General features: G+C 43.7%; 1 long non-coding RNA gene across 1 annotated transcript in view; it reads right to left on the bottom strand.

Moving 5' to 3' along the window:
- Positions 1-23,061, bottom strand: part of LOC132654722 (uncharacterized) — a 91,702-nt gene that overhangs the window by 53,915 nt on the left and 14,726 nt on the right. Inside the window, exon 2 of the long non-coding RNA XR_009592415.1 lies at positions 17,023-17,114. This is a non-coding gene — a long non-coding RNA (uncharacterized LOC132654722). The remainder of the gene's footprint in view (positions 1-17,022; positions 17,115-23,061) is intronic.

Raw genomic sequence — 23,061 nt, forward strand, 5'->3', positions numbered from 1 at the left:
GTACCTTCTACTGAGGACCAAGGCACTAGATATAGGACTACCGAGAGGATGCTTAAATGGTAGCAGAAAGACATTACAAACCAATGGCGATACATTTACTTATAACATGTCTCTCATGGGGAAGAAATTGTAATCAAGAGAAGAAACACACAGACTTCTCAGCACCCAGAAAGCAAGAAGAGGCTATGGGACCAACATCAACTAGAAGAAAGCAAAAAAATTAAAGTAAATTAAATTAAAATTAAAAAAAAAAACAAAAAACAAGAAGGCTGAAGCTGGAGGAGCCAGATATATATGGAATGCTTTCAAATCATTCATCTCTTTCATCCTGGATTAGAGTAGAGTGTGGCCTAGAAATCAACCATAACAGCTGCTAATTCAACCAAAACATGGTTTCACTGTTTGCAAAAAAAGAAAAGACCAGACAATGTAGAAGTTTGTGTATCTGATAAGGCAGTTGTTGGAGTATTGAGCTCAGCCTAGCAAGGCATTCGTTTTCCTCTATTACTGTTTTCCCATTGCCCACTCTGCAATTTAGAATGCTAATGAGCCTCAAAGGTCATGTTCTTCTATTGGTAGATGAAGAGCTAACTAACAAGCAATTGCTTTCTAATTAACAAATCAAGTAATTAATCTCTAACTAATATACTCTGATAATATACTGGCATAGCAATATTGTACAAATTATTCCTTTGGATAGTTATCTGTGCATGCTTGAAAACATGACCAAGAAAGAAGTCATCTGAGGCTCTGTTCTTGGCCAAGACAAAACCATATTTGTAAAACACAATCCATCCATCCTACAGAGCATCCGACAGAACAAAGCGTGACCCATCCCCAGGTCCCACCAAGTCACTTGCTCAAGCTGTTGCCAACTGCCTCCAGAGCGATGAAGCAACATATCCAGCCATGGTAAGGTAGCCCATGTTTTGGTAAACCACAGAGTGCTATTGTCACTCCAGACGAAAGCTCTTGACAAGTGTCTATAAAGAGGTAGCACACACTAACACCACGTCGCTGTAATGTGGCAACGTTTTCAAATATTAACTGGTGCTTGTCCTGTCTATTTTTCTGCTCAGTTTAATGGAGGTAGCCGACCCCTTGACAACTAAGTAGTTTGACGACTAGGTGGTGGGGCAAACAGAGTGTATTTAAGATTCTTATCTTTTGGAAATTAATATCATCATAGAAATGGTAGAAAATGTTCTTAAGAAGAGATGTGAAGTGTTTCGATAAGGGAAGACAGATGTATTCTAGGTGACCAGAGAACCAAAAGACAAGAAGCGTCTACAAATGGCTGTGTGCAGTCTCCATCCTGAGACGCACTGTCCATTACAATAGCGGCTATTAACTGCAAATCAATTAAGTGCAATTAAAATTTCAATTCTTAGACAGTCACTGTGGAATATGCCTTCAATGCCAGCACTTGGGAGGCAGAAGCAGGTGTATAAAAGGAATTTTTTTTTCTAAAAAGGAATTTTTATTCACCTGTTTCAGCTGTTGTCTCAGAGGCTTACTGCCTCTATCTGCTAGGTCTACTCCTGGAAGCTTCTGGTCTATGTACAATCTAACCTAGACCTAGAATGTTTTTGGCGTCTGAGACTTATTGCTTAATAAGCTCAACCTTTCTAGTTCTTTCTGAGCTCATGGCTGGCTGGTTCAACTCAGCTGTTCTGGCTCAAACTCTTCTCCCAGCTGACTTATTCAGTCTGGCTTTTTTCTTGGCCTCTGAATTGCTCTGCTTCTCCTCAAACAAATGCCAGCAATCTGTTCTAATCTTCTGGCTCCTTCTCATTCTCTGGCTTGTTCTGCCTTCAACCTCTCTCTGTAAAGCTCTCCCAGTAAAACTACCTCCTCTCTCTGCATTTCCGCTTAAGTATCTTCCCTTTACTCTCTCTTCTTGTATCCTATTCTGTCACTTTCATTTTCTGCACTCAATTAGACATCACTTTCAAACGTGTGTTTCCTTCTACAAACTGACTTTACTTTCATTGTTTGGGATTAAAGGCGTGGACCACCATGCCTGGACCTAAGCTTTTCTTTATTGGAACCTTGATTTTTACCAGGCTGGCCTTGAATTCAGATCTGCTTGCCTCTGTCTCCAGGATTGAAGGCATGTTTATATTCCAGCCAGATCACACTTAACTAGAAGGTCTTTGGATGTGATCTCTTGCCAGGACAGCCATGTTCTGAATTAAAATTCCTCTACAGCCAACCAACCAACCAACCAACCAATCAACCAACCAATAGACAAATGTAATTTTCTAAAAGGCACAGAATTGGGTGCATATTCTGTGTGATATAGAAATTGTGCCCTTACCAATTTGTTCCAGAGAAATGAAAACCTATGTTCTTATAAAGACCTGTGTTTAACCAGGCATGGTGGTGCACATCTGTAATCCCAGCACTCAGGGAGGCAGAGGCAGACAGATTTCTGAGTCTGAGGCCAGCTTGGTTTACAAAGTGAGCCCAGGCCAGCCAAGGCTACACAGAGAAACCCTGTCTCAAAAACAGCAACAAAACAAAACAAAAATCTGTGCTTGAAACTCACGGTAGCTTTGATTGCAAAAGCTAAAAATTATAACAAATGAGCTTGCCCTTCAGCAGGCAAACAGTTAAGCATGGCATGGAATCCACTCAGCAACTGAAATGTGCCACAGCGGAGATGAGAGTTCAGGGAGCCAGGCTGCCTGCGGCTATCCTACTGAAGGTAGGGTGGCCTCCCACATGAAGGCTGGCTCAAATGCCCATGCTTGGTGATGCCTCGTTCTGTCAGGAAGGAACAGGGTTTATATTGCTCACCTAATGACATTCTCGGCAGACAGCTAGGCAGGTTTCTCTAGAAAACCCCAAAATGGCTTGAGAATCAGGAAAAGGAAATGGCTTGGGGTTTTTTATTGTGGTTAGGGACTGGGGCTGGGGCTCAATGTGGCTGAGGAAGAAAAACCTGGGCTTTCTTATCAGCTTCCCCAGACAGGGACAAAAGGCAAAGAGAAAAGAGTGAGACGGCAAAGCTATTAGCAAAAGCCAAATAACAGAGATGGGCTCTGTCGGGTCTAGTGAATGCAATGGCATAACTGAGAAGGATAAGCTGCATGCATCCATTTACGGAACAGTTTTCAAGGACAAGGTTTTAGAAGCAGAGGGCATATTTGTTAGCAGCTGCTATAAGACAGGAATGGGACGGGAGCATGGTGAAGGAGGTGGGGGTGCTTGGTGAATGGGCAACTTAAGATGGTCACAGCGCTGGAAATGTAAGCATCCCCACTGAAGGTACACAAACCTACAGTGGTGAGTGGCGCAGAGCATGCTTCACGTGCACGAACACACACATACACAGACGTACACATAAAATGGGAAATCTGAAAAAGACACTGGACTGAGACAAGATCGGGATCTTGCTTGTAACTTACATATAGTTTTGGGGAGAACGTGAGAGTGGGCTTGCAAGGGATGGACACAGATGTGCACATCTGCAATCCCAGCGACCCAGGGGGACGAAGGTGAGCAGAAGGTAAATTCAGTGCCATTCTGGGCAGCTCAGTGTGACTCTGCATCAAGATAAAACTTAATAAAAGGGTTGCGGGCGCAGCTCTGTGGAGAGTACTTGCCTAGCCTGTGTGAGGTCTTGGCCTCCATCTACAGCGCTACCTTTTTAAGTCAGTTCCACAATATCCCCTTGTGTGAACATACCACATTTTATTTGCCAGTTCATGTGTTAATAGACAGTAGATTCTGCCTCTGAACTACCCTGCCTAATGCTGCTGCAATGAACATTAGTGCACAGATCTCCTTTTGAATCCCCGCTTTTGATCCTTTGGTTCTCTGGAAATGCAATGTCTGGAGCCTAGTTTGGTTTCTATCTTTAAGTTATTGAGGAAGCATTATACTGTCAGCATGGAAGATAGGGGGGTTGTTTACTAATATCTATTTTTATTTTTAAGTGGGTATGTGTGAGAGTACATGAATGCAGGTACCCTGGGAAGACAGAGGCATTGGCTCCCCTGGGCCTGGATTTACTTGCAGTGTGGGCTGTGCTGGTGTGATGGTTTGAACGAGATTGCCCACCACAGGCTCATAGATGAGAATAGTTGGCCACCAGGGAGTGGACCTATTTGAAAGGGTTAGGAGGTGTGGCCTTGTTGGAGGAAGTGTATTATGGGGAAGGGTTGGGGGGCAGTGCTCCTTGAAGTTCCAAAATGCCCATTCCAAGCCCAGCATCTCTCTTCCTGCTGCCTGTAGATCCAGTTGTAGAACTCTCAGCTACTTTCTCTAGCACCATGTCTGCCTGCCTGCTGCTATGTTCCTGACCATGATGACAATGAACTAAACCTCTGAAACTGTAAGCAGGCCCCAATGAAATGGTTTCTTTTCTATAAGAGTTGCCATGGCCATGGTGTCTCTTCACAGCAATTTAACACAGACATACAGCTGAGAACTGAATTCAGGTCCTCAGGGAGCCATCTCTCCAGCCAACCAGAGTTCCCTTTTAAGGTGTTTGCTCCATTGGAATGGGACAGTCATGAAACCACATCTGCCTTTTCTGTCCCTCCATACCCAGCACTTAAAGCAATATTGGCCATCAAATAAACACATCAAATAAACACAGTTCATAGGAGAATGAATAAAGCAGGTCTTCCGGCATGTTCACATTCCGCCCTTTTTACATTTTGTTTTCCTTGAATAGATTGTGAATTCCTGGAGGGAAGACAAAGGTGTCATTCACCTATGTAAATACAGCACTTTCAAAGTACTCAGTTCTTGTACTGAAGAAACTCTGCATCCTTTGTAGTTTGGTTTCTTGGTTTCTTGGTGCTACGGATGTTCACTAGAAGAAACAAAGGACTCTGGATTGTTAGTAATCAAAGGAAAACACCCAGTGAAACCTACAGACAGTTACAATTCCTCCTGGGCCTCTTTGTCTTTTATCCTGTTAGTGTTGTGTGTCTAGAACTTTCTAGAACCAACCCTGTAAGAGGTATACCCATCTAGAAAACCTGATAAGTCACATCATCTGCCTCCTGGAGTTGAAATATGCTGTCTGAGTTTGACTGAAAAAGAAATCAAATTTGTACCTTGAGCTCAGATAAATTACAAATTCTAATCACTCATGTCTATTTAAAATTTCAGATCAGTAGTCCTTGGGTTAGAATTTAATTTTGAAATGATTCCCAAACTGCACCGAGTCTAATGATTATATACACCTCAAAATAATGTTTCCTACCCTGTCTAATATATGATAAACTATATACATGTTACCTATTGATTAAGTGCAGTAGTAATTGGCTGCTGAATGAAAATGGAAAACAGATAAAGCATGCCCAATGGTACCCAACACAATTTCCACGAATTTTCTCCCTGCTAGTTTCCCTTAACAATCTAGAAAACATTTAAAAAAAATACTATTTCAGCTAGCAAGGTTGAGGCCAGGTGAATGAGAAGACTCTCCTAGAATCCTAAGACAGGCAGGGATCAGCCCTACCAGACCACATACAGAGTGACACCTGTCACTCACTTTTCTCGAATCCCTCACCATCCTCCAGCCATCCCTCACTGAAGACTGTCAGCCTCTACACTGCTCCTGCTTCTATATTCTGCTACCTGTGCTTCAGCGCTTGAGTATGGGACCCAATCTCCCTTCAATTCTACATCTTTCTGCATTTAGAAACGTTCAGAGTCTTCATCACTGCCAGGATGATGGCTTATGTGACAACCATCCCTGTACAGCAATGATTGGTGCAGGGACTTTCCTCACTTAGGAAATTCTATCTGACACCCAGCTGTGACAAGGCTGTGTGAGAGTTCTGCCTATCAAAAGGAAACCCTGGTTTCGGAAATTTCGCAAACAGAGGGACAGAAAGCATAGAAAATTATGGGAAACTCCAGACATGCCTTAAAACCACGCCCCAAATCACTAAATCTTCAGCTTGCAATGGAATATTTTTTTCTTTAAAAATAGCTTGCAATTTTTCTTAGTCACATGATATTATGTCATGGGAAAGAGCAGGCAGATAAGAAATGAGGAAAGAGGCAGGTCAACACAATCAGGATGGAAGGGTGCAGTAGAGAAGGTGACAAGTGTGAAGAAAAGCCAAAGGAAGAGGGGAAAGCCAACTAAGGAGGAACTTTGAATGACATCCCTTTTCCCCAGACCAAGATGGCTGTACCCCAACCTACCCTATTTTTTCACATTGCTACTGGTTACCAGTTGTCAAGGAACAAAGTTTATCTAATGTGAAGTCAGTAAAAGTGGCCAAGACTCTCCTATGCAGGTTGGGCTACTCCACGTGCCAGGACCCAAATAGTTGATAGTCTCAGGACTGGGACAGAAACACCTCCTTGGATGCCATAAAGGAATCAATAAACACCCTACCCACGGCCTCTCTCACAGCTACAGTCTGGCAGATATTTGTGCCCATAAGTAAAATGTGAAGAGCATCAGAATGTCTGGTATGTCCAGGGTACCTAACTCATACGTGTTAAGTGGATATATCTAACTAGAGAGGTAAGTAGATGGATAGATAAATGAATGGATGAATGAATGGAGAAACGGATGGATAGACAGACAGAAGAAGTAGATCAGCAAACTTGGTGATGTACTGGTAACTCTTTAATATTCAGGTCTTCGGGGCTGGAGAGATGGCTCAGCTGTTAACAGCACTGACTGCTCCTCCAGAGGACTTAGGTTCAATTCCCAGCACCCACATGGCAGCTCCCAACTGTCTGTAACTCCTGTTCCAAGAGATCTGACACCCTCACACAGACATACTTGCAGGAAAAACACCAATGCACATAAAATAAAAATAAAAAAGCAAAAAACATTTAAAAGAAATATCCAGGTCTTCTTAAGCAAGTCTTCGTTTGCAATGTTGTCAACATCATTTTCATGGGACACATAGTCCCACCATAGTCAGTTTCAAGCTCTTACTGGATACAGAAATGAGATGCAGTGCTGAAGCACACCAGCAGAAAGACTGGATGGGTGGGTGGACAGATGTCGCATTCGTTACTTTTCCATTGCTGTTAGACAGCACCATGACCAAATGTGACTTATGGAAGAGTTGATTTTGGCTTTAGGTTTAAGAGAAATAGGAGGCAGCATGGCACGGAGGCAACAGGCATGGCAGCAAGAGCAGGAAGCTGAGAGAGGGAGCTGGATGTGGAACAAAGCTACTCTCCAAGCTCACTTCCAGTGACACTCTTTGTCAAGCAAGGCCACAGTTCCTAAACCTAAATAGTGACACCAACTGGGGAGCAAATGTTCAAATACCTGAGTCTACGGGGGACATTTCTTATTCAAGCCACCATGGATGGATGGGTGGATGGATGGATGGATCAGATCGATCGACTCACCTGCACTTAGTCTAAGAACCTAGTCACTGGTCCCAGCAACTCACTACTACATACTGCCCAGAAGTTAATGGAGGGACGTTTGCAGAAAGGTCACTTTACTTCTTCATTCTTAAATCAAGTCACTGATAAGTTGAACAGGCTCCTATTGAGTAAAGAAGCTCTTTACTGGTCATTGTCTTCAATGGGTGCCTAGCAATCAAGTCAGCTAAGCACGCCAGCCCTGAACCAAAAAAATACTCTCAGCTTCTCCCCACTTCCTTCTTCTAGGTCCCTTTTTCCTTTCCTTTCCTTTCCTTTCCTTTCCTTTCCTTTCCTTTCCTTTCCTTTCCTTTCCTTTCCTTTCCTTTCCTTTCCTTTCCTTTCCTTTCCTTTCCTTTTTCCATTCCTTTCCTTTCCTTTTTCCATTCCTTTCCTTTCCTTTTTCCTTTCCTTTTTTCTTTCCTTTTTCCTTTCCTTTCCTTTCCTTTTTCCTTTCCTTTCCTTTCCTTTCCTTTCCTTTTTCCTTTCCTTTCCTCCTTTCCTTTCCTTTCCTTTCCTCTCCTTTCCTTTCCTTTCCTTTTCCCTTTCCTTTCCTTTCCTTTCTAAGGGTTTTTCTTTTCCTACCTTTAGGCTTCCTTGGTAAAGGAAGAACAAATCTGTACCCCAAAGATTTTACCACTAACCCCATTTGTGGGGTCCTTCAATTCCATTGGAAGGATTTGTCTTATTTTTAATTATGGGTATATGGGCACATTCCTGGGTAGTATGCACACGAGTACAGGTGTCTGCAGACCAGAGGCACTAGGTCCTCCAGAGCTAGAGTTATAGACAGTTGTGAGCTTCCCAATATGAATGCTAGGAACTTAACTTATGTCCTCTGCATGAACACTAAGCAGCCTTACCTGCTGATCCGTCTCTCCAGCCCCATGTCACCACTATAATGTAAGGCTGCATCATAATAACAGCCTTACAGAGAGTGAATGATTCTCCTCTTTTCCACAAGCATTTGAATTTAGCAAGGTGGGGCAGACCAAGGTGAGATTCTGGAATGGCTGGCTCCCATAACAGTGCTATTGACATCACTGTGCCATGAGAAGGAACTTCTTCCCATCTGGTAGTTGTCACTCAATCTGACTAGAGCCCGGTACTAGAGCCACTCTAGTACCAGGAAAAGGTGGGAGAGGCAGGAAAGGGAGGGCATTCCGGGGACAGCCATCTTGCCCACTTGATCTCTCCAATGGGACCTTTGCTGTACAAGTAGATAGGTGGAAGGGCAGAAACTATTCAGGAGAATCAGGCTGCCTGCTGCAGCATTTCTGTTGTCCTGGGGTTTTATTTTGTTGAAACAGGGTCTCTTATATCCTAGGCTGGCCTCAGACTTGCTAAGTAGCCAAACTTCTGATCCCCCTGCCTCCACATCCCCAGCTGTTAGGCTAGAGGCATGTACTTCCATCCCTATTTTATGTACCACTAGAGACCAAAAGCAGGACTTGAGATCAAATCCACCCTAGGTTAGCTCTCATTAACTGAGCTATACCGCACAGTCCCAGAGTCTATTGTATTTCTGAAATCAAAACCAAAGCTGATAACAAAGTTATCAAAGTTGGTAACCCCCACTTCAGAGAAAGGGACTGTGAGTAACTACATTTTTCTAGATGAATGCTAAATTGCAGTTCTTTCCCCATCTGCTCTTCTAAGACTATTGGGTTGCGTCCCAGCTCCTCTCCTCACAGTCAGTGACTGTGGTTTATTTTCACAATTCTGTCTCTGGCCAGGGCAAGGTGGGACACACCCTGCTGGGTCTCACTGCAGAGAACAAGTCCTTCTAGACTAATGCAAATCCTGGGGTGCTTCTTGTCTCCCCACCCACTGCCCATCCCAGCCTGAGAAAGAGTGCCAGCCCCTCCCTCATGCCAGTGGCCAGCCTGGCAAGTCTCTTGCTGCCTACTCCAGGAGCCAATAGTTTTTGCTTGCTTCCAGCTGCCTCATAGGAATTGCTGTTGAATTTGCTGTGATCTCAGTACTATGTGCTGCCAACAAATATGAGACAGGGATAAATATTTCACTGGCATAAAGTTGGCTCGTAACTCAGTCTACGTCATTATATTTCATGGAGAGTTTTTATTAGGATTGTTTAGTTCCCGAAGGTGGCTGATTTGCCAAGTTGAAGAACTGAGCCACTTATCTTCAGGAGCTAAGAAGCTATAACTCTTGGAGACACCCTTGAGTACCCAACTGGGCTGTATCCCAAGAATAACCTTGACTTCAAAGAAGCCCAGGAAGACTGGTCAGTCTGCCTGTGGCTCTTGTCTGCATTTCAGGTTTTTTTTCTCTCAATCATCAAAATAAGAAAGAACACTGTCCATCTCTTATACACTGTCATAGGTCTTGATAGATATGGAAACAGTAACATGAAATGTATGTGATTTAAAGCAACAGAGAGCAATAAAATATGAAGGAAAACCAGGAATTTAGAAACCCTGTATCCCAGACTGAAGCCAAGGTGTCAAGCAACGGCTTACCTACATCTGTATTTAAAAAACCACCAGGAAGCGACCCACATCTGGGCTCCTTGTCCCACTTACTATCTTCCTCTATTGGAGTGACTCAAGCATAAATAGGCATGACTGGAATTTCCAATTGTAAGGGGAATTAGGGTAACGAAGAGCCCCAAGACCATTTCCAGATTCAGGGATTAGCTGAAATGACCCACAGAGCTTGGCATCGAAATGTATTCTAGGCTAAGCAGTCTAGATGAAAACTAACCACGGTTAGTCTTTATGTTAAAAAGTATCCAAGTTCCAGGAAAATCCCTCAATCCAAGTTTCAAGCAGATCCTTATAGTCTTACTGTGATTTCTCTCCACTCCAACTCCCGAGATCAGTGAAGGAAGATCTCTCTGGTGGTGACGACCAGAACAAAGCATTGATGGTGTAAAGCAAATTATAATTCCAGCAATTAAAATTCCTCCCCGTTGCCTGCTTTTTGATCACTTCCCCAGACAGGACTGCTTTAGCAGACCACAGCAGAAGAGGACAAACTCAGTTCTCATGCAACTTGATAAACTTGGGTGGGTGGTTGATAATCTCGGGTGGGTGGGTGACTCCCCTATTCTGAGGACTAGGGAAGGAGGGAAGGGAGAATAAGGGTAGGACTAGGAGGAGGGAGGGGATTACGCCTGGGATCTCAAGTGAATAATAAATTAATTTTAAAAAGTCCTCCCTGAGCAGATAACAGGTTGACTTGTTAACTTGGTCATCATTTCTTGACTGAGTTTTGTAGTCACCATCTTGGTCATTTTATCAATGAAAGTGGCTCTGAGTCCACAGTTGGCCAATGACAACCGAGGACCAGGACCCTCCTCCGTACATTCAAGGAAAATGTGTGTACAAGACAGAGATGTTTGTTCATTGACTAAGTGGAGGGAGTTGATTTGTCCCCCTCCAGGTCAATGTCTCTGTGTCTTCTCATCCTGCTGAGGACAGTCCATCAAGGTGAAGGCAGCTAGGGATGGGATGAGGAAAGGAGAGGAAAAGTTCATTCTTTAGTTTGGGAGGCTAAAACTGGAAGATCGAACAGGATCACAGAGAAAGGGTCTCAGCTAATTTAGGCACCAAAGTTGCCCATCTTCTAGCTAGAGCCTACACGGATGCTGACACACCAAAGTCACATGTTTGGGCATTAATAGCCAGAACCCATGGAGATATGTTGCTATCTCGTTGAATTTCTTAGTATATACACAGAAGAAGCCAACCAGAAAAGACAAGTTATACTGAACATGGTGGTTACTGTAACCTTGCCATAAGAACTGGAGAGAGCCTGTCTGTGGGGGCTTCTTTAGGGGGATTCATCTTGGGGTGCTGCCTTAGTTTAGTGGAGGAATCATGTTTTGCTCCTCTAAGCCAAGCAGAAAGAGCAACACATTCCCTTAGACAGGAAGACCTGGGGAGAAGGGGACTTTGTTTCTAAGCTCAAAGCTGTTGGGCCCTCCTGAGGGTGGGGCTTTAAGTGTCTGTGTCTTAGTGACAGTTCTAGTGCTCTAAGACATCATGACAACACAACCTATAGAAGAAGCATTTAATTGGGGACTTTATTACAATTTTAGAGGGTGACTCCATTGCCAAAATGGTGGGAAACATGGTAGCAGTTAGCAGACATGGTGCCAGAGTAGAAGCTCATCCTGATCTGCAGGTAGGAAGAAGGGAGGGGGAGAGAGAGAAAGAGGAAAGAGAAAGAGAGAGAGAAAACTCTCAGTGACCCATCTCCTCCAATAAGGTCACACCTGTAATCCTTCCCAAACAGTCCACCAACTAGAAACTGAATATTAAAATATGTGAGCCTATGGGTGCCATTCTCATGCAAACCACCGTATACCACTCCCTGGCCCCCACAGACTTGTAGCCACATCAAAACACAAATTGCACTCAGTCCAACTTAAAAAGTCACCGTAGTCTCTCACAGTCTCAACACTGTTTTAAAATTCCAGGTCTCTTCTGAGACTCAAGGCAATCTCTTAATCTTCTGTAAAATCAAAAAGCAGACCACATGCTTTCAGAGTACAACGACACAGCATATGCATTACCATTGCAAAAGAGAGGAAAGGGGGCATAGTGAGGAAACACTGGACGGAAGGAAGAATGAAAGCCTCCGGCAGGGCAAACTTCAACTGCTGTACTTCTCTATACTTGATATTAAAAGGTTTGTTAGATGGCTCTTCAGATCTTGCACTCCTTCCGGCTTTTACTGACCTCAGCACAGTTCTTTTGCATGGGCTGCTTCACCCTGTTTGCAGCTCTCCTTAGCAGGTATCCCAACCAAGGCTTTGACATCTCCAACATCTCAGGGTTCCAATGCATCCCAGGCTTCACTTGCACAGCCTTGTGCAATGGCTTTTCCAGGCCTCCATGCAGGGACTCCCTTGCCACATGCCCGACCTTAGCCTCCTCCCTAACAGCAGAGGAAGTTTCCAAAGCCCCTTTCTACCAGTATCATTCTTGATAAAGCCAGCTGGTTTCTTTTGTTGAATAAGCTTTCCTTTTTATAAATTGGAAGATTAGCTAAGAGGGGTCTTACCCTCTCTTTATTCCATTAAGGGAACTAAATTCCTTAAATTCTTATTTAAGAAAATAAGAAAATTCCTTAAATTCTCATCTCTTTGAGCACAAGACTTGGCTCCAACGTTACATTCCCTGATGTTCTTTTCCTCCTCAAATTGTACATTTTGTGTTTCTTTTTGCTCTACTTGCTCCTTCTTATTGTAGATCTGCATAAGAATGATCATTAATAAAGACGTGACATGGTCAATACCAGGTTGTCTTAAAAATCTCTCTGTCAATGACATTAGTCCAAACTTCTTCAATTTAGCCTCTGAAAGATTATTTGGACAAGGGCAGAATGCAGCCATGTTCTTTGCCAAAATTATCACAAGAATGATTTCCACCCCAGTTGCTGTTGTTCTTCCTCAGAAACCTCTTGACCTGGCCTCCACAGTCCAGCTTGATTCAGCACTGATGTTTCCCATGCTCCTTCTAGAATGGTCCATTCAGTCCTGTTTACATCATTCCACCACTTTCCCAATCCAAAGTCCACATTCCACCAACAAGCAGCATTTTCAGGTTGTCATAGCAACACCCAGGTCCCAACTTCTCTCCTAGTTACAGTTGCATTGTCGTGAAGAGATACCACGACAAAGGCAGCCTATAGAAGAAGCATTAATGGTGTTAGCTTAATGTTTCAGAGGATTAGTCCCTGATCCTCATGGTGGACAGCACAGCAGCAGTCAGGCAGGCATGGAGCTGGAACAGTAGCTTACATCACCGCTCCAGTGATGGAGGCTGATGATTATGAACTCTGGGGTCCCGACAGCCTTCATTGCCCGAGCAGTGTGAAGAGGCACATTTCAAAATAAAAGAATAATTAGCTGAGCATGGGAATCTTTAGATGAAACCAACTGTGGTGGTTTGAATGAGAATGACCCCCATAGCCTCACAGACTTGAATGGTCGGTTCCCATTTGGCAGACTGTTTGAGAAGAATTAGGAGGTGTGGCCTTGTTGTGGAGGTGACTATTCTTCAAGTCATTTTGTTTTCCATGCAAGTACTTATAGGGACCACTAAGGAGAAAGCACCGTTCTGGAAAGGAGGATGTCAAGAGTCACAGTGGGCTGTGGGCCCACAGCCAGCACCTAGAAAAATGGAAGTAGAAGGAAAGACCCAGAAGGAAAGAGAAATGGTTCAGAGGAGTGTACTGGGACAAAGGTAAAAGGCAACTTCAGGGGAGGAAGTGGGAGGGACCACAGCCTTGAGGGACTTTCAAGTGAAACTCTGTAGTCATTTCAGAGTCTCACATAGAACAAGCTGGCCTCAAATTTACTAAGTAAGCAAGGATGGTCTTGAACTTAATTTTCCTGCTTCTAGGGTGCTTGGATTACAGGCATGGACCCCCATAGTCAGTTCATGAGGTGCCAGGGATTGAACCCAGGACTTCATACTTACTAGCCAAGTGCCCTACCAATGAGCTACATTCTTAGCCCTCTAGTTATGCATAATTTTACTCCTTTTTAAATGGACGTTGCACTGTCTGTTAGATAGGATCAATGTCTGTCTGCTCTCATAGATTTTAAATTGTAGTGGTATAAAGACAGGGGAAGGTTCTGTCTTTCTTAGGAGGTATAAACAGCCCGCAGGTGGTATCGTTCGCCCTGTGGCAATGGTTCCCTACCACGCTCAAGCGCACCACAGGGTACCACAGTCACTGCTAAAAACTGAAGAGAATTTAAGAAAACACTGCAGTACTCGACATTTGCCTGATGCCAATGGACTACCCGCTTTATGCAGCTTGGAGAGTAAGCTTTAGAGTTTGGTGATATTGTTTTTCATGGGACTCCAGTCAGGAGCAAAGCTCAGTGGATAGCCTGACGAGATGAGAGCAAACTACAGTAGCGTTGTCCGGGGTGAGCCTCCGGTCTCAGAAGTTGTACAGTACTCAACTGGCGCACACGCCCTGCTCAGAAGTGCTGTGGTTATTAAGGCTTGCACATGAGTATTTTTTTCTTTCAGTCTGTTTGCATCCGTTTTCCAACAGTTTCGACGTGATTAGTATATTTTGAAAAAACATGTTGGACACTGCTACTTAAAAAACAGAATTTTTATGCTTTGCCTTTGGCCTGGAGGCAACGTGAAAGAGTCTCATTACAGATACTGTGCTGCAAAAGAGGAACATCTGAAGCATCTGAGAACTTCCGCTCCTGGGCCCAGGCACCAGAAACCAAGTTTTTTCTTCATCTTTCTGCCCAGCTTCGCTAGGGAACTGCTTTCTTTCAAACCCATCCCCTCTTTCTGTGAAAAGACGGGGAACAGGGCACTGTCCCTTTTACGGATACAACCTAGAAGATGGAATTATCACATCTGTTCACAATCCATTGGCCAGAATGTTGCCAGATGGCCATACAAAACCACATGGGAGCCATGGGAGTTCAAACCGTGTCCTCAATGGCCACATGCCCAGAAAATTCTTGGGAGAATTTGTGAGTGTTCACAAAGAGGGAAAGTGGATATAGGGTCAACTTGTAGCCCTATGATAGGCCATATGAAAAGGAAGCAAAGACTCCCATTGCTCACTTCCATTTGAGATTGCAGACGTGAATACAGTGAGCCCTGTTTGAGCTGAACAGACAGCAGCAGGCTCCAAGAGCAACAGTGGGTCTAGCTGGGAGCCGGAGCATTGGCAAACCCAACAAGGAAGGCCTGTAAGATGCAGGTACATGGAATGGTGTACCATATAACAATGGAACATGAAGAGTTTTATTTGGTTTTGCTTTGTTTCTTGCTGCTTCATAGTTGTTGACAGTTTTCAGCTTGTGGAAGATAAAAATATTAATCTACCCTTGGAGCATAGCCTTTTGTTCTGGTTAAATGCTATTCTCTATCCTAGAGGAACAAAATAATAAATTAATGATAGATTGTCTCCCATCAACTTGGCTATAACTTATTTGTTTACACTCTACTGATGTCTACTTACCACTGTTTATAGGGCAATTTCTTTAACGTAAAGATTTAAAAATTTTCGACAATATTGAGTGAGCTAGGGTACCTACTTAGTTACCTTCTATTGCTCAGAAGAGACGCCATGATCATGCAACTCTTATAGAAGAAAACTTGGGTCTGGCTTACAGTTTCAGAGGTTTAGTCCATTACTATCATGGTGGAAAGCATGGCAGCACGCAGGCAGACACAGTGCTAGACAAGGAGATGAGAGTTCTTCACCCAGATCCACAGGCAGCAGGAAAGAGGTGAACCACTGAGCCTGGCTTGAACTTTTGAGGTCTCAAAGCCCACCTCCAATAATGCACTTCCTCCAACAAAGCCACACCTATCTCAGCAAGGCCACACCTCCCAGTAGTGCCACTCCCTACAAATCTTTGGGGCCATTTTCATTTTCATTCAAACTACCACAGTACCCAAAACAAAAGAGAACTGGCAGGAAAAGTAAAGACTTTTCAGATGGAGTTCACTCTGAGAGTCAAGACTGACTAGATCCTTGTCTTGGCAGCCTCACTGGAAGTTGGAAACCCAAGGGGAATCCTGTCAACCTAGGAGGTTTCAACTCTGCTATCTGAGAATGAGAGTTAAGGGAGAGATTTGAAATTTGTCAACGACCTTACAGAAAACTCAGCTCTTTCCTCAGCAAGTGTCCCTTCCTGCCTGTGACATGTGTGCATGACTTACCAGCCTGGCCTGGCTCCTTTTGTATATTATCTCTACTACATTTATTTACCTGACTTCAAGGCTGGCTTCCCAAAGAGATGACAAGGACAAGCTATGGCCCTAGGACCACCTCTGTCCCTTATTTCCCTGGGAGCACCATCTCATTGAGTGTGTTCTTATAAATATTTGGTGGTAAATGATTTAGTCAATGCACACAGGCCATTATAATGTGGGAGAGACATTTAAAGCCTAACTTTGTATTTGGCCATTACCAGAGACCATTAGAGAAGAAAACCAAATATAGATAATGCTCATCCTGCTTTCTGTCTTGAGGGCTGATCTCCGTTTTTCTCCTCAAAAGGGAGCATCACCCCGTTGGAAGACACATCTTTTCATCTTTTCCCTACAGGGTTAGATCTTCCTTAGACCTGAAGAACATCTCCGTATGCTGCAGGGGCCTGTCGATTGTGCAGCATGAGTGGTAGGATGGAGCATCCAGCCCACCAGGCACTCAGCTAGAACCTTCCCTGTGGTTTGTGTCTCTGTCTATGCTCTGGCTCCAGCTGCCACCTTACTGCCTGAGTCATTCAGTCTCTCTTCCCTACCAAGCCCACACAGGTCAGATAAAAACAATCTCAGCTTCAAGGTATCTAATTCCTGGGAAATTCCTGTCTCTTTATTCAAGTACTCAAAAGCCAGAGGGGCAGGCCAGTTGGGCAGGTTCAACACACCCTATCAACCCTGAGTGCTCTGGCACCCAGAGGTCTCTTGATACACTAGTGATCCACTCAGCCATCCCAAGCAGAGGTGGGGAGTTGGTAAATCACAATATCACATTTTGTCTTTCTTTTTACTTTCTATTCACTGAGCAAATGGCAAAGGCTTCAGGCACATGGTCCAAGGTATGCGTCAGCCTGAAAAATCCAGTCTAGAAAAACACCAAAGCATTCCATGGGCTACCCAGGATAGGCTTTCAGACACTCACTGGCTTTGGTCCTGGAAGAAGACTATCAGTGTGAGGCCAGGCTCTTCATCTCCATCCTCTTGGGGGTTAGAGTTGGGACAGGCGCACATCTCCTGATTTGAAAGAAGAGAAACATCTTACCCAGATGCCACACTCTAACAACACTGCTACCCTCAGATCACAAAGAGGAGAGCTTACACTTACTGCTTCTTTTTCTTTCTGAGTTCACAACCAGTCCAGGTCTTTGCCAAATAGAATTCTGGCCTGTTACTAATCTTGCCAAGAAGGCCCTGGACACCGACATCCATGCTGCTGCTATATGAAGCCTGGTTAAAATGTTTTCACCTTGCATCAGATTATATTTTAGTTGAGGAACCCTCCCTATCTATCTCCATAAACACATTAGGATGACATAGATTTATGGCCCCTCTTGACCTAGGACAAGCCTAAACAGTTTAGTTTATGGAAGTTCTCTCTAAAAACAACAACCCCAGGAGCCCAGAACTACTGTGATCTTGATAACAGCAAGGGCTCTGCTTCCCATCTACAATGAATTAGCAGCAGCATGACTTGGCAGTGATATGATGGCAGACTGAAGCACCCAGTAAGGACCAAAGACCTGAAACTTGACCCTTGATTCATCTTTCCCAATAATTGTAGCTTATGTCATGGTGACCAAAAACAAAAAAACAAAAAACCCAAATTAAACCAAACCAAACCAAAACAAAACAAAACAAAAAACAGAATAGTGGTAAATGATGTGAGGCTAGGGCTGGCTAGGGGTTCCCCAGGAAAAGGTAATATGGATCTGCTGGAGGAGGCCAGACTGCATGATGATACTGAAGATGAATTGGCATTAAAAAGGCTAAGAGGAGTAAGCTGACCCCAGAGAAGGAGAAGGTGAGGGTAAGAGTCTCGTGGAAAACAAGATGAAAGAGTCCTACTGGCTGATCTTGTGGTATACATTGAATTACACATCAGTTTCTTACGCTCATTCTGTGTCGGGGTAACGTGAACAAGTCCTTTATGAATATCGTTGTGTGCCAAGTTATATTTGGGAAGATTAATTTGGTTTCACTGTGTGGGAAAGATCAGAGAAAAGGAAGAAGCTAATGGTTGAGGCAGGCCAAGTTACAACGCAATTGTCTAGGAAGGGAATGAGTATTTTAGGAATTGAGTTGAGATTGTTATTGCTTTGAGGCTAAATATTCCAAAGCAACATACTGCTGAAAGGGAATTTTTAAAAACGTGGCAAAAAAAAAAAAAAAAAAAAGTATAACCATGCCTGGGTTTCATTTGGGAGTGAGTTGAGGGTGGGCATTTGGCCTCTCCTTGACTCCTTCCTGTCTCCTCTACTTGTTTCCTCTCACAGATTTCTCTTCTCCTCCCTTTGTTTTGGACACTGGAACTTAGAAGCAACCACCAACAGCCAGTACAGCAAAGGCTACCAAGGCGTGTTGGCAGCTTATGGTTTCCTGGCTCTTATGTACAGACAGAACCTCTCTTAAATGTTGATTTTTTTTTGTCTAAGTATAGAATATGTTTGGAATGTGGAAAAAAGAAAAGAAGAAAAGAAAAAGCAAATTTCAATGCATAACTTATTATCATTGGCTTTGAAAGAAATCAACCAACCGCAGTAATTCATTTCAGGAGGGGTTTTGTAAGTATGCCATCTCTTCACACCCCACTCATTCTTGAGAGTTTGAATATGTCAAATCTGTTCTTTTAAAAACTTTTGCTGTGTGGGCACAACCCACCCACACCACCAATGTCCATGAAAGTTATAAATGGCACCTGTTGAGGTTTCAGTGAGAAATGTCCCCACAGGCATAGGTAGTTAGGGGTACTATTTGGGGAGGTCCAGGGCTTGATGGAGGAAGCACATCGCTGCTGGATGGGCTTTGAGATCACAGTGCTCTCCCCACTTCCGGTTTGCCCTCTCTGGTTTGTGCTTGAGGTACAGGGTATAAGTTCTTAGCTTCCTGCTCCAGCCACCATGCCTGCCTGCACGTGCTGTCCTCACCAATAACAACTCTAACCCTCCGGAACTGTAAGCCAAAATAAACTCTTTTTACTGGTAAGTTGCTTTGGTCATGGTGTTTTATGCAACAGAAAAGCAACTCAGTCCTATGCCATTTGTCCTCATATCTGTGCTGTCTTGCATTGTTCACCCTTATGTGTTTGTCACATGATGGTGACATGTTATAGAAAGTGGGCTCTCTGTCTTCTTGCTACCACCACAGAGGCTGAGTATATAGAGAATAACGTCATTGTGTACCTACTTGGGGGCTCATTTTAGGAGCCAGATCTACCTCTAGACGCCATCTTACTGCGGGAAGTTCACAGGGTTGGCACAATCCAATGCTTACCACGTAAAACAGCTGTGCCATGATGAATTTCCTCACCTGTTAGTTAAGAGCCACAAAAGAGCCAGGCAGTGGTGTCACAGGCCTTTGATCCCAGCACTCAGGAGGCAGAGGTAGGCAGATCTCTCAGCTAAAGGCCAGCCCGGTCTACTGAATGAATTCTGGGAAAGCCAGGGATACACAGAGAAAGTGTGTCTCACAAAAACCAAGCCAAATACAAACGACAACAGCAGCAAAGAGCCACAAACGGCCAGGGCATAGGAAGCATGCAAAGGCTGTTGGGTTACCAAAACTGAGGCCACGGCTTGCTTTGCCTGCACAGCATTACACAAGTATTTTTACCAAAACAAACTTTTCTAGTGTATAAAATGGGAATAAAAATGTTACTTAACAACTTTCTGGCATTTGTTGACTAAATAAATCATATAGATCCTATGAGCTCAGTCATGTATGTAAGGAATGCACTTCCTTTGGTCGACTTGGAATATGCTACTTGAAAGTTTAGGAGCTGGGTTTAGAAGGCCCACAATCCAGTTTTTCCTTTGTAATTTGTGTATAAACCTCTTTAAGTACGCTAGCAGAGGACCCCCAGCAAATGACACAGAAACTAGTTGAAATCTTTTCACAGTTCAAAGTGAAAGACATACATGAATATTCTCAGAACATCTAAAAAGAAAAATATACATATATACATACATATGTGTGTGTCCATTTCTAGTCTGTAGCTAAATAGAAGGTATGTGTTTTAACTGGCCATCAAATTACTAAACTAATTTAAAACCAGAACTCAGAATAGTGCAAATAAAAGATCAAATTGTGAAAAGAAAGCACCTACCAAAAATAAAAAGCAAACAAACACACACAGAGGAGAAACACGTCCTAAGGAAGAGCTCAAAAACTCCTCCATACTCAAAGAAACGTGCCATCGAAACACACTTTTCAAGACGTTCTGCTAAATGCCACAAACCTACAAGAGCCTATTAGATATAGGGTAAGCTGGAGCATGGGAGGGGGTCGTGTTTGCTGCTGCAGCAGCCCTTTACAAAGCTGCTCTGTCACTTGGTTTAATTGACCACTTTCACAAGCCTCATCAGGCAAGGGCCTGACTCAGAATTCTCTCTCCCACTTTTCTCCTTTTTTTTTTTCTTTCTTTCTTTCTCAAAAACACTTACTAAGCTTTCACCGCTGTAACTGCAGCCTCTGGAGCCAGGCTATACAGGTTCACTGGGGCTTTTGGCGAATGCAAACATCTTACTCCTGAGGAAAACAGATTTCTTTCCTTTGGTTTTTATTTGAAGAAATTGACATTTGGTTTTCAAGAAGATAAGTTCCTCGAAAGGTGGAAGATGCATTTTGCCTTTTACGGTCACAGCCTCCCAGGACCTTGCCAGGAGCATCTTCTCGGGAATACAGGAAGATTCTTTTCCATCTTTGATTAACTTTTCCAATCACCAGCATCTACAATGGCAGCTGTGGCCAGGCTGATTCAGAAAAGCCTCCTGCGGGTCCCTTAATCTATACTCCCAATTTCTGGACTTTTATCTTACCTTCAGCTGGACAACTCCAAGTGAACCAGAGACCAGATACAAAGATGGATTAAGGAGGGGAAAAAAACCTGAATTGGTTCCTTATGTCTTTATTGGTTTGCTGTTTCACTACCTTGACATAACTTGGCTAACATGTCAATTGCCATCCCAGGCAATGTTAGAAGTTGCAAGAAATATATGAACATGCTAAGATACCCCAGTCCCACCAGTCAGCAGCAGGAAAAGGTGGCTTTGCGGGTTTCCCTGAAATGCTGTCTTCTGTGGTGTCTCACTTCTGAAGAAGTTTAATGCCAATTTGTTGTGGGGTTTTTTTTGTTGTTGTTGTTGTTTTCATTTCTTTTCCTTCCTTTTTCTTTTTTCTTTCTTTTTTGCTTGTTTGTTTTGTTTTTCAAGACAGGGTTTCTTTGTGTAGGCCTAGCTGTCCTGGAACTCTCTCTGGCAACCAGGCTGGTCTAGAACTCAGAGACATGCCTGCCTCTGCCTCCCAAGTGCTGGGATTAGAGGTGTGCGCCACCAACCCTGGCTTAGCCCCATTTCTTATCTTGATATCCTATGGGCAATATGATCCTGGTTCTATCTCTTTATCTTTGTCTTTGTCTTTATCTCTTTATCTTTTTTCATTGGTCCTTCTCAAATCATGCCATTTGCTCTCTGGGAGATCCATACAGGATGTGTGAACACAGGCGTATTTGGAGTAAACAAAGTGCTTCCTTCAGAGTATCAGAGCTATATGTAAGGTGGGGGGGCAAAATTGGTCTTAATAGTATTTAAACATTTTATGTATTACAATAAACACCAACATACTGTGGAATAGGATGCGACAAACACATGTGGATAGTATGTGCCAGGTAAAGCACAGGTCATGTCTTGCTGGTGGAAGTTCAGTTTTAGATCTGAGGAGGTGGCCCAGGGGCTAAATCTCTTGCCTGGAAAGTGTAAAGACCAGAGCTCAGATCCTCAGAACCTATGTAACTGCCAGATAGGCATGGCAGCCTCAGAAGGCAGAGACGGGGAACCCCAGTGCAAGGTGGCTAACAAGACTAGCTATGTGTGCAAGCTCTAGTTTTGATTAAGAGACTTTATCAATGACTAAGGTGGAAGAGCATCAGGATGATTCCCATCAGCCTCGGTTTCCACACGCATGTTCCCACACACAGGCAAACATGCATGCATGCACACACACGTGCATGTATGCATAACACACACACACACACACACACTGGCAAACATGCTCGCATACACACACATGCGTGCACCACAAACACTCATGCACACCATGTACACACAGGTAAATATGCATGCATATACACACATATACACACACATGCATACAACTGTACATACATACTAGAATAGAAAAGCAAAACAGCCCAAGAAGGCAGGTCAGTCTGAGCTGCACTCTAGGGCTACAGCTAACTCCATTCTAGCAATGGAGGACTTCAGGATAGAATTTGAGAATCATTCACTTATTGCTTAGGCTACAACTTAAACAGCAACAAATAAGAAGCCATGGAGTTAACTGCTGTTGATTGAGGGCTTCAGACATCACAGCCTGTCACTGTGAAATGCCTTCAGCCCTTCCTCCATATTCCAACCTATCACAAATTGTTGCTATACCTCCAGATTGCAAGTCAGTGTTCCAAGCAAATTAAAGGGATGGGGTGGGGAGGCGAAGCCTTATTAGCCTCATATATCACATTTTTATTAGGTAAAGTGCAAGCCTTCTCTGAGTCCCCAGGGCACCAATCGTTAATTCTCACTGACCACATCTGGCTCATGGTCACCTCTAGTGGAAAGGAGATCATCATGAGGAGTCAGTCATCTGGGGCTGAGACAATAGCCTTCATTCTCCCCATACCGCATCCCCACTGCCATCTTGAAAACAAATGAACAAACAGAGTCTGTTAATAAAAGGAAAGGACTAGATGTTGGGTAAAGACTATGGCACCATCTTTCCCGTTCGGCAGCTTGATTTTCTGGTTAATTTTACAGCTGACGCACAGTAGAGAGCCAGTTAGAAAGAACCGCTCGTCATTTGTGGGGGAGCAAAGCTGGGCATGGTGCAGGTGTGGCACACGCAGTCTCCAGGAAGCCACAACACCCTCCCTGCCCCCCACGCAGTCTCTAGGAAGGGTCCTCCCCTCAGT

Source organism: Meriones unguiculatus, chromosome 6, assembly GCF_030254825.1.
Source record: "Meriones unguiculatus strain TT.TT164.6M chromosome 6, Bangor_MerUng_6.1, whole genome shotgun sequence".
In the NCBI taxonomy this organism is placed as follows: Eukaryota; Metazoa; Chordata; class Mammalia; order Rodentia; family Muridae; genus Meriones; species Meriones unguiculatus.